Below are 17905 nucleotides of genomic sequence, written 5' to 3'. Positions count from 1 at the left end.
GCCTACTACAGCACTAGTTGCCCTATAGATTTCCACTTGTGAGTCTGGTAAGTTGTTATTCTCTGTGTTCACTTGTCAGACTCTCCAATCTTGGGGACAGTGATTTGTCCTTTGTCCTTCCCTTTCTGTCCTCTTCCCTCTCTCTTGTTGTTTGCCCAACAAGATTTGTTTATATTAGAGTCTGTTCAGCTTTTTACTTGTTAAAATAGAGTGGTGATTCCAAGCTCCTTACATACAGAACCAGAACCTGGAATTCTCCACTCTTTTTTTATTTTTTCTTTTAAAATAAGCCTTTAGAGAATATATCAACAAAGCACTGTATAGTGTAGAGTGAAGTTTCTCATTAACAAAGTGTGTGACACAGTAGGTCTCAGAGGACGTGTGATGCAGATCTTCCAGCCCCTTGTAGTCCCTTGTCAGAGAGAACACACTAAACATAAACCAGAAGCAAATCAACATATGGTTCAAAGAATAACAAATCATCAGGATTAACATTCAGTGAGTAAAGACTGGTCCTATGAGAAACACACAGTGGTGATGCCTTCACTTGTCTAAAAACGATTATAAATCTTACATCCCCTGGATTCCTTTACAAATGACCCAGTGTGTGTGTTTGTGTGTGTGGTGTGTGTGCATGCACGTGTGGTTTATAGTAGTTTTAAAATGTCTGTTGCGCTGGCCTTGCTTTGTGCTCCTCTGGTGGGTGTGCTGCTAGAAAAAGAAAAATAAGCAAAAACTATAGCAAAAGAATCTGATGTGTTTGTTATAACAACAGTATCACACATGTACAAAACTTTCTCCCTACAATCAGTGACAGGTATCCCCATGGCCAGCAATTGTCTTTCAACCCTGCTGAAGAAATCAGAGAAGATTGTAAGCTACAGCTTCCTACATTTCCACTCTTTTTTTAATTCACTGAAAGACACAAGATATAAAAATATTAGTATTTTATTTTTTCTAATAGTTACTAGCAAGTATCCTGAAAATTTGTTTGGATAGACTATTCCCCATAGAGAATTTTCATAATACTGAAGATATAGGAGCAAGTCTCATTCCATTGGGCATTTAAAGCACCTACTTAAATTGATAAATCACTTAAACTGCAGAAATAAAACTAATATTTTAAAAGGGTTGCACAAATTAACTTTTCTCAGCAAAAATCATTTCCTGTTGTATTTGTTGGCAGTCCACTTACAATTGCTAGTCCTCTGGGAAGCAAGGTTGTAATTTGCTTTTTTGAGGAAAAAGATTGATAATTAACATATGATGACTTTTTCATAAAGTTACACACATACATATACACAACTGGCTAATTTTATGTGTGTGCTGTTAAAAATTGAAATTATGGATAATGTTGTTCATGCCAACACTCAGTACAGAAACACTTGAATAGAAAAAGAATAACAGCCACAGCATGAACTTCAAAATAAGTTTTCAAACTAAGTTTTCTAATTTTCCTACTCTAAAGTAAATGCATTTAATTTCTAATTTCTAGGAACCCTATGCTCCACGTTAATTTATATAAGATTAAAATAGCTGGTTTTTACTGAGTGTTTCGTATATGCCAGGCACAATCTATGAAATTTTATTTAATGACATTTATCATTACAATTAACTTCATGCACTACATAGAACTTAAGTCCATAAGGGCAGAAGCCGTAGGTATCCTCCAGCATTCACATCAGTACATGGAACGCAGTAGATGCTACATAAGTATGCATAAATGTCACTAATAAATAAATGGATGAAAAGGAATATTTTCTAATCCTATCAAAAGCCTAGCAAATATATATTTTGTTTCCTATTTTATAGTACATATTGATGGAGAGACATGAAATGGGTTTGGCTAATGTCATTTAGCCAAAAGACATTGGTCTATTAGGCTCCAAATCTGCATCTCTCTTCTTTATTTTAGTTCTAAAATTCAAGTGACTATAAGATCTGTGATGTGTCCTATTTAAAAAGAACAGAAATTCATTAGCTCAAGCTCATTGTTGCCATGAACAAAATTGGCCAGTATTCCTACATTTTCCTATTTTTCAAGAGAAGGTGAAAATCACAATTTTGAGCTTTCTGTAGATTTAAATGCAAATATTTAGTAAAAAGATAACTATATTAATACTATGATCGTTAATGCAATAAGTCTTAGAGATCTAGATTAGGGAATCACCAATGCATGGCCAATATTGGATTCATGATTGTAGATAGGCCATATGGGCAGAGGCTGCAGAGTGAAAATCAAAGATTGAAGAAAAGTCTTCAAGAAGAATCACAAATTAAAGGATGAACAGTGAAATAGAAGCCTAATTTGAGAAGTAGTTGCATAAGTAGAATATCAAGACATCATAGAAGCTGAAAAAATAGAATGATTCAAACGCAGTGGTCAACATTGCTAAATAAAATAGAGGGCTCAAGGGAAAATAAAAATTTGATTATGCAAACAAGAGATTGTCGTTAAATATATTGGGAACAGTTTCATTGATGTTGAGTGGAAGCTACTTTTTTAACAAGTTGGCTAGAAAATTTGAGCTAAAGAAACTGAGAATGTGCATAGAGAGAATATTAGATGCTTGGCTGCGAATTTGAGGGAAAGAATATAAATAATATATTTATTAATTATGTAATTCATTTATTCATATAAAATTTAATTACAATAAAAGTTATTTGAATATTTGTTGCTACTGCTCTTATTATTATTCAACATATATAACATTCTGGCAATGTTTTTAGAAAAAGTAATGTAAAAATAAGTCAAGATAAAATTAAGTCAATGTTGTATTATAACCCTTTTTTAATCACATCTTACCTCCAAACTCTCTAATGAAAAACGGATATCCAGAGTAGACTAAAAAACCTGCTATCAAATGATTAAAACAGTTCACAACCACTAGCCGATTGGAAAGTATTGATCAGCTTGGTTCTGTGTAATAGTAACAGAAGGAAAGATTTCAGAGTCAAGTGTTCTGGTTTCAAATTCTAGTTATTATGGAAAAATGACAACTTGATGAGGTTTTGTGATGATTAAATTAGATGATGCATATGAGAAGCTGCCAAATAATGAATATTCTTTTAATGATGTCTCACTACCTTCACCCCAGAAAAAGTTTTCTCTATTTCGTATTACCTTTTTTCCTCTTCACATCAACCCGTTTGATGATAATTTCCCTGCCTGATGAAGCTGGTTATAACGATGGAAATCTGTGATTGGACCCTTCTAGCCATCATGACAAATATTGGTAATGAAGTTGGAATTTGTCCTGCCAACAGTGGATTTTATTCTTCAGAGATTTTAAGTGAGTAAAAAATGAAAAACAAAATGGAACCTTCATACATATAATTATCTTGAAAAATAACAGGGATGATGCTAAAATTAGTAAAGGCATTGTGGTATGTTAATATATTTTTGTTCTATTGCATTAATTTGTAGTTAACTTTTATTCAGCGAGCCATTACACATGTAATTATCTATTAAAATAATTTGCATTATTTACACTCTATTATATAGTTGTGGTTTTATGATCAAAGATAAAGTTTTGAAGTGCAATCTCGTTGTAAAGAAAACCATTATTGTAGACTATACAATACTGCCTTTTTATATTAAAAACTAGAGTGTTTTTCTCTGAAAGGAACATTAGCTTTGCAACCAATACTTAGTTGAAAAGTAAAAGGGAAGACATTGTTGATGGAGATTTTCTTGAAGAAAGAGAAATTACACTCATTACACTTCTATATTTGGATCAGTGATTTTGTTTTGATGTAACATTATCCTATTCACTCCTTTTTTCCTCAAATGAGGCTGCAGATAATTTTAGCTTTACTGGTAGTTTGTCTTTTTCTCTTATAGCTATGACTTTTAAAATTACATATTTCTAATAGGGAGGTGGGACAAGGAGTTTCCAATCTAACCAAGGACTACATTTGTAGATTTTATACACAGTTCTCTAAATATAACTAATTGTATATGAGCTTAGTTAGGTTTCCTCTAGTAAAAAGAAATTTTTCTACATTACAGCAAAATACAAAATGATACCTTGACACCCAAGAAATTATGTTTGACTTTATATATTTATCTGCATCTTTGCATAATAACCCCTAATGAATTAACAGATAACAGAAAAAAAAAGTAACATGTAGTTTATAAATTATTCCCTTTCACACACTCCAACATATAGATATTTTAACTTTAAATAAAATATCCTATTAAAAATGCAGATGTGGGGGCCGGCCCGGTGGCGCAAGCAGTTAGGTGCACGCGCTCCGCTGCGGCGGCCCGGGGTTCGCTGGTTCGGATCCCGGGCGCGCACCGAAGTACTGCTTGGTGGGCCATGCTGTGGCGGCGTCCCATATAAAGTGGAGGAAGATAGGCACTGATGTTAGCCCAGGGCCGTCTTCCTCAGCCAAAAAAAAAAAAAAGAGGAGGATTGGCGGATGTTAGCTCAGGGTTGATCTCCTCACAAAAAAAAAAAAAAAAAAAAAAAAAAAAATGCAGATGTGGCTGAGTAACCTTATAAAAAATATTTTGAATTTTAAAAATTTTTTGAGCTCACACATGGATTCCTTTATACCTAATTTTTAAATAAATTCTCCAATTTTGTGAGACAAGAAATTGGGTTGGTAAAATACACATACAAACAGGCAAAATCTTCCATTTCCTGTGAAGTTGAAGTGATAGAGACCAGTTTTATTTTTCCCCATGAAAAAAAACAGTCAGACAGAATATATTTTAAAATGGCTCTCAAAAGTCTAATGTCTTTGGATATTAAACAATAAAAGACCATGATTCCTGAGAGAAGGAAACGAAATCACATGAAGCCTAATGTGATGATTCATTTTATGTGTCACCTTGGTTGGGCCATGGTTCCCAGATATGTGGTCAAACATTATTCTGGGTGTTTCCATATAGGTATTTTTTGGATAAGATGGACATTTAAATTTGCAGACTTTCAGGAAAGTACCTCCATAATGTGGGTGGGTCTCATGCAATTAGTTAAAGACCTTAATAGAACACAAACTGACCTCTTTTGAGCAAGAAGGAATTCTGCCATCAGACTGTCTTCAGACACAAATTGTAACTCTCACCTGGGTTTCCAGCCTGCCAACCTACCCTAAAGATTTTGAATCTAACAAGCCTCCAAAACGCATGAGCCAATTCCTTAAAATAAATCTCTCTCTGGAGAGCCCTGATGAATATACCTATATTGCTCCAGATAACTTCATGAAAAAAGTTTACGGGCACATTGCAGGAGGAAAACAATCAGAGCCTAATAACTTCCCTTAATTCAGGGGACTGAGGAGAGTGTCCAGGAAAGCCAAGTTGGCTAAAGTTCTCAGGGCAAGGTGGAGGAATAATAGTGGGGACTCGATTTGCCTTCAGACCTAAAATAATCAACAGATGAATGGAATAATTGGAAAAACAGATTTCAAAACACTGGACTTCAGGAAACAAAAGATAATAATCACTAGAAATAAGGAAAACATGAGTCTTGTTTGTCAAGTCTGGTGCCTTATGACGATTTACAGGCCATAGTTTAGAAAGGGCAAACTTAAGGTGAGCCCATTAGACTCCCTTGGATGAGGGGATTGAGTTTTCATTCCAGGAAAAGAAAGAAAATGCTAGGATTTGAGAGACAGTTACTGGTGAGGGGTGAGTAGCACAGGGAGAAACTCGGAGATTTGCTGTAGCTATTGGTGTTCAGATGAGAACTTACAAGTTCATGCGTATGAGGAAAATACTTGGGGTGAGGAAAATATGCACCCAAAAGGATTAGATGGAACAGTGCCCTGTCTTCACATGTGAAGTGTGTGAAGTACAGTGCCTATTCCCACCATCCAGACACAAAGCATCATGATCCATGGGGCCTTAGGTAGGATGCTCAGGAAGGTCTTGCTTAGGCAGTAAGGGCTAAATAGCCCCAGACTGGGCATTGCCAATCTCCTCAAATCTTAAGATCAAGATTGTTTTCAAATTGTTTTCCAGTAACTTTACTGTATCACAGAAGAAAGCTCAAGAATTGTTACAGGAATACAAAAGTATCTAACACTAAACAAAGCAAAATTTATAATGTCTGGCACCAAATAAAAATTACCAGGAACACAAAGAAGCAGGAAAACAAAACCCACCATGAGAATATAAGTAAATCAATCAAATCAACTAAATAATGACTCAGATCTTAGAATTAGCAGACATATACACAAAACAGTATAAACACAAATTTATAACAAAATTCTATGTACTCAAAAAGTTAAGTAGAGGAATGCAAGTATAAAAAATATCAATTTGTAATAGATAAAAACTATAATATATAAGATGAGAAATACATGTTAGACATTGCAGAAAAAATTGACAACTTAACCACAGACACTATAAAAATGAGACACAGAATTAAAAAATGAAAAAAAAAAGTGAACAGAGCTTCATTAAAATGTGGGACAATGTTAGACATCCTAATGTTAGACACCCAAACATTTAGTTGGGTCCCGAAAGGAGATAAAGGAAGGTGAAAATTTTTGATGACATCATGTCCAAAAATTTTCCAAGTTTAATGAAAACTATGTACGTATGGATCCAACAAGCTCAACAAAATCTAAGCACATGAAGGATGAAGGAAATTACACCAACACAGATTATAATCAAATTTCTCAAAATCAATGATAAAGACAAAATCTTAATAGCAGCCAGAAGAAAAAGAACACATTATGTACCTGGGAACAAAGGTAAGAATGACAGCAGATTTACACAGATTTGATAAACATGAGAAGACAGTAGAACAAAATCTTTTAGTATTAAAAAAAAAAAAAAGAAACTGTCAACCTAGAAGTCTATACCAAGAGGAAATAAATTTCAAAAATTAAGAAGATTTAAATAGATTTTAGACATATAAAAGTTGAAGAAATTCATTACCAGCATATTCTCATTTCAGGAAATATAAACAAACTCCTTTAGACAGAAGAATAATGATTGGTAGAAATATAGATGAACAGAGGTAACTACACAGATTTTTAATTTTCAAATCTTTTAAAAAGATAATTGTCTCTCTAAACATAATAATGACAAAATTATTTTTTGTTAAACAAAAATGATAATTTACTTTGAGCCCTTTAACCTATGTAAAAATGTATGATAGCAATAGGAAAAAGAATATAGAACAGAACAGGAAGTGTATCCTTGCACATTTTTTATACTATAAGTAAAGTGATATGATACCACACGAAAATAGACTATGAGAAGTTAAAGATTAACACTGTAAATTCCAAAGTAATCACTAAAATAGCAAAACAAGGAGTTATAGCTAACAATGCAACAAAGGAGGTGAAAAAGAATGTATTATAATGGAATGAAAATTGTAACACAGCATGTTAAAATTTGTGGGATTCTGGTAAAGCAGTACTTAGGGAGAGAATTATAGACCAAAAAGATGTATAAGAAAAGAAACATGGATTCAAGTTATGTTGCTTCCCTCTTAAGAAAGTAACAGAATGTGTTAAACCCAAACAACTAAGTAAAAATAAACAAATAAAAATAATAAAGATTAGAGGGGAACTCAAGAAAAGAGAAACAAAATAGGAAAAATCAATAAAACCAAAAGCTCATTCTTTGGGAAATTATCAAATTGATAATACCTTAGCCAAAATGACCAAAAAACAAAAAGAATTACCATTACTTGAATTGAGAGAGGTGAAATCACTATAAATTATACAAATATTAATAAGATAATAAGGGGGCCGGCCCAGTGGTACAAGCTGTTATGTGCGCGCACTCTGCTGCAGCAGCCCGGGGTTCACTGGTTCAGATCCCGGGCCCGCAGCCATGCACCAGTTGGCAAGCCACGCTGTGGCGGCGTCCCATATAACGTGGAGGAAGATGGGCATGGATGTTAGCCCAGGGCCGGTCTTCCTCAGCAAAAAGAGGAGGATTGGCAGATGTTAGCTCAGGCTCCATCCTCCTCACAAAAAAATAATAAATAGATAAGATAATAAGGAAATATTATGAATGACTTTAGGCTAATAAATTTGGCAAATTAGAGGAAATGGACAAATTCCTTGAAAAATGTATATTACCAAAGCTCACATGAGAAAAAGTAGTTATCCTGACTAAACCTACATAAAAATTTAATTAAATAAATTGAATTTGTACTTAAATACCTCCCTAAAAACAAATCCCCAAACCCAGGTGACTTTACTGGTTGATTGCACAAAAAATTTACAAATAAATAGTACAAATTCAACATACACCTTCCAAAATATAAAAACACGGCACTATTTCCCAAATCCTTCAGAAAGACCACCATTATCTTTATGTTAAAGCCTGACAAAGATGTTATAGGAAAATAACACTACAGATCAAAACACCTCATGAAGATAGATGCAACAATTCTTAAAAAAAAGAAAATTAGCGAATGGAATCCAACAATATGTAAAAATGATAATGCTTCACCATAGAGTGAATTTTATCCCAGGAGTTAGAGACTAGTTTAACATTCAAAACATTAATCAATGCAATTCACCATACTAAAATAAAATAGAAAATCAAAATCATCTTAATGGATGCAGAAAAATCATTGAACAAAATTTAATATCTATTCCTGGTAAAAACTTTCAGCAATGTAGAAATAGAGGGAAGCTTCATTAACCTAATAAAGGGTATCTATTAAAGAAATGTAGCTAATATTCTGCTTACTGGTTAATGACTGAAGGCTTTCTCTCCTATGATTGGGAACGAGACATATATATCTTTTCTCATCATTTCTATTGAATGTCATCCTGCAGGATGTAGCAAGTACCATAAGGCAAGAAAAAGAAAAGGCATCCAAATCGTAAAGAAAGAGGTAAAACTGTCTTAAATTGCAAACAACATGATTGTCTACGTGAAATATACAGTGGAATCTATTTAAAATATTAGAACTAATTAGTGAATTTCACAAGGCTGTGGGATACAAGATCAATTGTATTTGTAGATATTAGAAACAATGATAAATTGAAATTTTAAAAACACCATTAAAATGTATCTCAAATATGAAACATTTAGAGATGAATGTGATAAAAGATGTGCAAGAGCTGTTGGAAAACTACAGAACTTTGTTGGAGAACTGAAATATGACCTTAGTTCAGAGGTATACAATGTCAGAAGAATCAATATTAGTAAGATTTCATTTCTCTCCCAATTGATCTATAGATTCAATTCATCCCAATCAAAATCCTAGCATGCTTTTTTTTAATAGAGATTGGTAAACTAATTCTGAAATTTATATGCACTTGCAAAGGAAATAGAGTAGTCAAAAATTGAAAAGAAGGGGCTGGCCCTGTGGCACAGTGGTGAAGTTTGGCGTGCTCCACTTTGGCAGTCCAGGTTCACGGGTTTGGATCCCAGGTGCAGACCTACACCACTGATCAGCCGTGCTGTGGTTGTGACCGACATAGAAAATAGTCACAATATGGATAATTTAGGAGGATCCAGTGTTTCTCAGTTTTTTCCCACTAGATTTTAAGCTTCCGTGGTGTCTAGAATACAGTCTGGCAAAGGAGGTGCTAATATTCTACCTGAATGGATAGATAGAGAGATAATATTTTCCTTGTCAAATGTGTCTTCAGAATTGTTGACCCTAAGTATAGAGTCAAAAGTCTTTATTATTGTAGGAAACGCCAAAGAAGTGACTGAACTTGAGGGACTAAGAGAAAATATACTTTTATAGTATTTTTATCAGCTTGATAAAATGTTGAATTGTTTCTTTATTTACTCTAAAATCTAATATACACGGTAGTGGAGTAGTAATCACTGAACATTCCCGAATGTTAGGAGTGAGGGGCATGATAGGGTGCTGTATGTTAAAGTAGTGTCTATCTTCTGCAGAAGGCCATCTCTTTCTCTGTCATTTGTATTCTTGCTATTACCACTGCCACATACTGTTTCAGTGTCAGACTGGTCATCCTTCTCTTAATCAGCATTATTGCTTGTCACCTTGAAGCCTTACCATAACTTTCACCTCAGCCCCGATACTAGAACTTAGAAGTACTTGGAGGAACTGGAGTCATCCCAAATATTGTATACTTGAAAGAAGGTAAAGAACTTTGAAATTACCTTCCAGGTCACTGCTTACTGATTCACACTTAAATACACAATCTGTTTAGATTGCCTCTGAACTTCAATGATCTTTTTTCCTCAGAATAAAAAGTATTTTTATTTTCTGTCTTATGGTTCTGGGCATAGTACGGATCAGAAAATATGACACTTTCTTTTTCTTAAAGGAAGCTTTATATTAAAACAAACAAACAAACACAATATAGTATAAGCAGTGTCTAAATAGAAATGGTTTCTCTATTCTGAGTATTGGTGAAAATTAATTAAAGCCAAGGCTATTTTACGGGCTAGAGAATTGCCACATTCTTGCAACTGCAAACAAGGGACAAAGTAAGTGAATAATGCTTTATATTGTTATTCTGAACTCCCTTCTCTATATGGGCTTCATTAAAATAAACAGTACACCTGGCCTGCTTGGTCCTCACACAAATGATAAATAGCTGAGCTCTGCCAAAGCCCTTAGATATAGATTTTCCACATTCTGTGCTTTGGCTAAGGGGAAATAATAGTTAAGCAAATCCAGTTGGCAGCAGCAGTCAAGTAGTCAACTATCTGAGGACAGCTCTAAGTAGCGACTGTACCAGTATTGGCACACTAAGCTTCTGGAAGATCCTTGGGTATTCTTCTTTTCACTTAAAGTGCTAATAGGCAACAACATTCAATTGCATTTGTATAAATAATGGCAGTCTTTTGAAAATCTCTGAAGTAAGCTATTAAAACTGCAATGGGGCCTATACTTAAATACACGGGAGCAAAGCATGTGCATTTGTTGATTAAATTCAACCATTTTTCCCCGTAAATGTGGCTAAAAGCAATGCCAACTTGATTGATGAATACTTTACTATAAATCTAAGCACGGGATCAGAAAGAGCACTAAAAGAATAAAATGCAAAGTGACTGGTGCTTGGATACCAAGATGCAGAAGGCAAATAATCACAGGATATATATGTTCATACATTTCAAGTAATACATTTCAATAATGGGCTACATTAGTTTTGCCACAAACAGAAAATGACCATGTGTTTGTAATTGGGACAGCCCAATTTGTATTAGTGACAAAAGCATTGCTCACATTTTCTTGTCATGTAAGGGTGAAAACAACAGTGTTCTGCTTCAACAAAATTATATTTCTGAAGTCAGTGGAAATTATGATTCATGGAGACACCATCCAATCACTATCAGTAGCAAATAAGGCTTCTGTTCTAGCTCAAATCCCTCCTGTGGGGACATACCAAACACCACTTTTTATTTAATTTGTCAATCTATCTAAATATATACTACAGAAACTAAAATATAACTGGTTTAGCTTTACTATTACATTTTTTATTTATTTTTACTTTATTAGAAAATTAAAGAGGAATATAAGCTTGTTCAGAAAAGACCTAACCGAAAAAATTTTAGCGTATTTTTTCTACTTAATGTTTTACCTATTTGAAAATTCCTTCAAGAGAACACATTAAGTATAGTCATGCATCACTTAAGGAAGGGCATCCTTCTGAAAAATGCATTGTTAGGCTATTTCATTGTTATGGGAACATCCTAGAGCGCACTTACACAAACCTAGATTGTATAGCCTCCTGCACACCTAGGCTATATGGTACTAATCTTATGGGAACTCCGTCATATATATGGTTCGTCGTTGACTGAAATGTCGTTATGCGGTGCATGAATGTAGATAGAAAGAAAGGGAGCTACATATAAAATTCAAAGAATAAAAGAAAAAAAAAAAACTCTGCTATGTCTCCAATTGTCATCACCTCATACTCTAGACTCCCTTTGGAGAATAAATTGTACCCCTCATAATAAAGAATAAAGCCATATGAAAACACTCCAAAGGCAGGTGATAACGTTAAAATATAAACATTTAGCCTCCAGAGTTAGAGTACTATCTATTGCTTCTAGAAATCAAACAAAAAAATAAAGTACAATATATGTGAGGTCACTTAGTTGACTAAAACATATTCTACATATAGTAATTTTGCTTCATTTCAATTTAGATGGTCAATATTTTATTTAAACATGAAATTCTCTAAAACTCTCCAACGGAGCACCTGCAAAATGGGAAATTAATGTGTATTGCTGTGTTTCTATCTCTAGGCAGGACAAACATATATATATAAAACAAAGAATTGAGACATACTGAAAAAATCATCTGAGCCCTTCCCACCTGTATTTATGATAACAGCCTTTCATGTCTTATTGTACCTTTTAAACTTCTAGCCATCGATTTTTGAACAGAAGTAGTCTCTTCCTCTTCAGTCAGTTCATCCAATAAATACTTATTAAACGCTTATTGTGTATCTCGCAAAATGTCATATTCTGGATTGTCAAAGATGGATAATGTATATGTTATTTTTGCTTAAAGAATTCATAGTCTAGTGAAATACTCTCACTGTATTTAGGCAACATGTCAGAGAGAAATCTCCCAAATGGCAAAAAAAGAATTAAAAGGCATTCCAAGCAGAACAGATAGAGGAAACAGTGTGGGCAAACATTTGATGTTATGAAAATGCAAACAAAAATAATACAGTGTGCTATGCAAAGAGAAACAGTAGTTTAGTGATCCTCAGGATATGAGAGAGGACCTGTGGAAAATTCATTTGGGGAAGTTAGCATGGGCAGATTTTAAAGGGCTTTATGGTATGTCTAATTAAAAAGTTAGGGCATAATCCTATGCCTATGAACCTTAATTTTTACAATAATTAAGGTAACTTGGAGAACCCCATTGTTATGTAGTAATCTGTTAAAAGTAAATATTGTGATTAACAGAAAAAATAATAATTTTGCAATTGTTGCATCTTTTTCTAAGGATATAAGCAGTCTTTAAGTATAATACCAACTGATAATTACTTATTTGTTTATTTTGTGGTAAAACCCCATCAGTCTTAATCAGATTACTATAAATGCTTACAATGCCTAAATATAGTAAAAACTCAAAGGAAAAAATTTAAAATAGATATGTGAGCTACTTCTTGCTTAAAATAGCTTTTAAAAGTAGGATAAAGGAATAAAATAGCCCTTGTGTTACCCTACAGATTATAAAGTAGTTCTTGAACACCACTTAATCCTCTCTCAATCAGTGCCTTGAATTTAGTGGAACAATTTGTGGAAGTTTATGCTGGGACTTAACCTACATCTAATCATCAGTTCACCTTATCAAATGCCTTATAAATTACTTCAGTGCATATTTGAAACTCCAAATCTCAGTGCAGAATTCTCAAACGCTAATTATTATTTTGTTCCTAAAACACAGAGACAAGCCTATATTCTTCAAAGGAGGAAACGTTCAGGAAAGTATGAGTCAGTTCCAAAACAGTTAAGGAAGGCTAATACAGCCATTCTCTTTTCCATTGTTATTGTTTATAAAATGGACAATAAAATTTTTTGCTTTTCAAATCATGCAAGTAAAATATGGAATATTTTATCAAATAAGTCATACTACTTTTTTCAATGTTATCAAACATAATATTGAGCATTAACATTATGAAAATAACTATATTCAGCAATAGGAAAGAAACAAATACATAGATAGCAGACTGCCTTAAAGGGGGTTCTAGCAAGAAATATTTAAGTGTTAATTACAATGAAAAAGAATGGCATAATTCTTATAAATTTTGCATAGACCTTCACGGAAGATTTAACATACGAAGCATATCTTGAATATAGAAAAATAGATAGTGAGAATTGTGTGAGCCAAGCCATATACGTGGAAAACAAAACTGTTTTTTTAAGAGATTTTGTTCATTTTGACCAAAATGGAGAATGATACAAAAGAAAAGACCAGAAATTTGAGATTGTAGACAATCTTGTAAACTATAACAATATATTTTTACTTTGTTCAGTAGGATAAAAAAAGACAGCCAGTAAAGGTCATTGGGAAGAAAGTTGTAATAATCCAAATAATGCTTTATAAAGATTGATATTCAGCAGTTTGAAGATATACAAGAGTATGGAGACTGTGAAAGCAGGTTGGCTTAAGTGGGTGAAATGAATCTACGTAAAGTTTCAGGAACAACTTGGGATAGCCCCAAAGACTATGGCTATGAAAACTAAAAGCATGGAACAATATGAAATGCATTTTAAGAAAAAAACCTTGATGACTTAATGACTACCTGACTGTTTTTAGGGAAGAATGAAATGTCAATAAAAACTGACACTTTCTAGTTTGAGTGTAAAGAGTGTTAACAAATTGAGTACAGAAAAATAGAGAATGACCCTACTGGGAATAACCTTTGAAAGCACAGTCAGAGGATTAGATGATTGAATTAAGAATAATTTTCACCAGGAAAATAAAACATTACAAAAATCCAAAGAAGAGAATATTTAAAGAATGTCAAGCAGTGACATTATTTGCCAAAATATTAAAATATTTAATATTTTAATATCTTACTAGTGCTCTTAGGTTAAAGTTTATAAAATTTAACAATTCCTTTGACACTCATCATAATCTGCTCCCTACATGCTTTTCATTCTCAGCTAACTCTCCCTCTCCTTCATTATGTTCTAATCACATTAGCCTTCTCTTACTTTGAATGTGCCAAGCATCTTCCATTTCAAGACCCTCACAGTATTATTTTCTCTTCTTAGTAATTACTTCCTCGGTGAATTTGCTCAATCATCTCCTATTGAATCTTTATATCTCAGATTAAATGATTCAATATTGCTTCATTCAGAAGTTTTTTCGTCTTAACTCAGCCTACTTTGTCTCAAAATACCTTGATTTTCCTCTATGTTGTCATAACAAGGAAGATTTTTCCACTTCAGCATATTAAATACGTTATCCATTTCACATTTACTTTTCTCCTATTAAAACTCCGTAAAAGTGAGGATATGATTACTGCCATATCCACATCTATCATAGTGGCCATTCCATGAATGTATGTCAATTTTATAAAAGAACAAATTAAAATATTTAAGTTTGATATTAATTTCTCTAATATATCACACAGGCTTGGTTCTTTAAATGTGAATCGACATATTATACTGTTTTTTTCTCCCACTTGTAGAAGGTGAGCATAATCTCCTCTCACCAATGTGTTTAGAAAGGTAAAAATGTCTTTGACTTATGAACAGGTGAAACAATCACAATTGCACTGATGTTTGAATATCTATATGTACCTGTACAATACTCAGAAGTAAGAGGAAGAGGAGGAGGCAACAAGGAACATTCTGAAGATGAAGCAGAAGCAGCCATTGCCAGTTGACATCATATCTGTGTTCAATGAAAAAGACATTCAAGTCAGAATGGACTCCATTTCCTCAAGATTCAGAGCAGGAAGTAAGCTTACAATAAAATGTGCCCACTTGCAATATGTGAGTATTCTACCTCCTTCCTTTGATTGTGGCCACAGTCCAGACTCCTTTTGGATATCTAGTGCTGGCAGGACTCCCAGAATTGGCTTCCAGCCCAGGTCTATCTTGTTGGTCTGTGGAATACTCCTCTGAGAGATTTTATTTGGAAACATAAGCATTCTAGTGAGTATCACAGCACTAGATTTCCAGGTATGATCAACAGCGGATGCAGTTATAAAACTGTACTTCCCCAATCTTTTCTAGAGTGAGAAGGTGACTTGCCAGAATTGAAAGTGTCTAGGATTTCCGATTAGAGTGGAAATGTGGAACATACTCGGGCACAATTAGAGCAAGAAGAACCACATAAAGGAGTAGGAATGTAGAGTAAACCATTATGTAACAGATTTGGGACCAGACTGTCAGAGACCAAATGTCATGACAGAGCAGTTGGTTGAGTTGAGTATAGGTTTCTAGTGCTGCCATAAAAATTACCACTAATTTAGTGTCTTAAAACAAGAGAAATTTATTCTCTCACAGTTCTATAGGTCAGAATCTGGTAGAACCTCTTGGTTTCTCTGCTTAGAGTCTCTCAAGACCAAAATCAAAGTGTCAGCAGAGCTAAGTCTTTGTCTAGAGATGCTGAAGGATAATTTACTCTAGGCTTATTCAGATTGTTGGCTGAATCCAGATTCATGCAGCTGTAGATCCTGTTCGCCTGCTGGTTCTCGGCCTGGGGGTCATCCTCAGTTTCTAGAGGCTGCCTGCATTCCCTGACACAGGGCCTCCCTCATCTTCAAAGCCAGCAACAGCAGATGAATTGCCTCTCATACTTCAAATCACTCCTGCTTCTTCTCCATCGCATCGCTTGGACTCCAGCTAGAGAAATATTCATGTAATTATAATTATTACATGTAAGGTTCATGTAATTATATTTGGGTCAATATGATTAATTCCAGATAATTTTTCCATCTCAAGGTTTGTAATATTAGTCACATCTACAAGGTCCTTTTTGTTATATAACTTAAACATAGTCACATATTCCATGGAGTACTGTGTGGTTATTTTGGGGAGACCATTATTCAGCTATCATTAACCTACATTGGGCTAATGGAATTGAGCAACCATACATTCTTTCTTTCGAAATCAAGAATGAAGAGATCAGAAATGCAGTCAAAATGGACCATAATTGAGTTGTGCTGAAGCTGAAACAGTCTTCCTTTTACTAATACAACTGGTACCAAGAGTAGATGCAAAGAGTCTTAGTGAAATGCTGTTGTTTCAAATATATTGTTAAAAGATGTCTAAAAAATAAGATGTTTCTGAAAGATAAATGAATTACCAGAAACAAATCTATTCTCTACTTTTCCTGGTTAAAATTATTATATATGGAATGATATGGCCAAAAGCTGGCCCTCACTGAAGGTATATGAAATGTATATTCTGAAAAAACTTCCTCAATAAAATTAAGGTTTATAAAGAGCTAAGCTAGAAGGAATTTGTGTTACCTATTTACAGTTGCATTGGAGAACTGAGTTACACTGGAATTTTTTTACTTTTATTTCTCAATTTCTCTTTTATCTCAGTACAATAGCAATGATGATATCTTTACTTGATATATTGAGAGACTTGAGAATCTCATGCTGATTTCTCTCCAAGCTTCAGCTCAAAAGACACCCCAGAGTTCCTTAAGGGAAATGTTGACATAATGAATCTCTCTTAATGACAGATAATGTGCTAAAGCCATGAATTTTGGTAAGTGCAGGGGTTATCTCTGCTTGGCTTTTTGTGGTACATCTGGTATTCCTCATTACAAAAGGAGGTAGTAAATGAAGAATCCTTTGGCAGTGTGTGCAATGCCCAGCTACCTATAAATCTACTTTGGCACACTGAGATATTGCTGTATTCTCCACTTGTCTATTTTAGGGAGTTCATAAACACAGCTTGGCTTGTTTATTAGAGTTCAAAAACCTCGCAATGTACATCATTGCAGCTCTTTTTCATCTGCTGTGTTGACACGAAGATCAGTGACCTTTTTTGAATCATCGAGATTTTGACAGCTTAATTTTTGTGTCATGAATTGCTAAGGTAACATTATTTTTGTGAATTCCACAGTTAATAAATCCTTAAGAAATGTCTTCCATTTTTAGAGTTGAAATTAATTTAATGTTAAAGTTAAAAGATTTATTTCTTGGTTCACTTTCCATTCACTGAGGAAACTCAATCTACTTGTTTGTTATTGTCCTCTTTCATGGAATACCTGGTTCAACCTGGACAGAAAGAGACTTAAAGCATGATGACATTCACTGGAAGAGAAAGATGTCTCAAAGAAGAAAAAAAGCCAACGCTATTTTAATAGCTGGATTATGCTTTTGAGTTGAGCAGACAAAAGTACAATTTTCAAGGCCACCTTTTAGATTTGAGAGTTTGCATTTTTACATTCAAAGCCTGGTATAACTCTCAATTTATATTTGCATATACACATAACATTTCCAGAGAAAAGTAGAATATTAGTTTTTCAGTGCTGTTTAACAAATTACC

Source organism: Diceros bicornis, chromosome 8 (assembly GCF_020826845.1).
Source record: "Diceros bicornis minor isolate mBicDic1 chromosome 8, mDicBic1.mat.cur, whole genome shotgun sequence".
Taxonomy (NCBI): domain Eukaryota; kingdom Metazoa; phylum Chordata; class Mammalia; order Perissodactyla; family Rhinocerotidae; genus Diceros; species Diceros bicornis.
The sequence above is the reverse complement of the archived record's forward strand: the minus strand, read 5'-3'. Positions refer to the sequence as shown.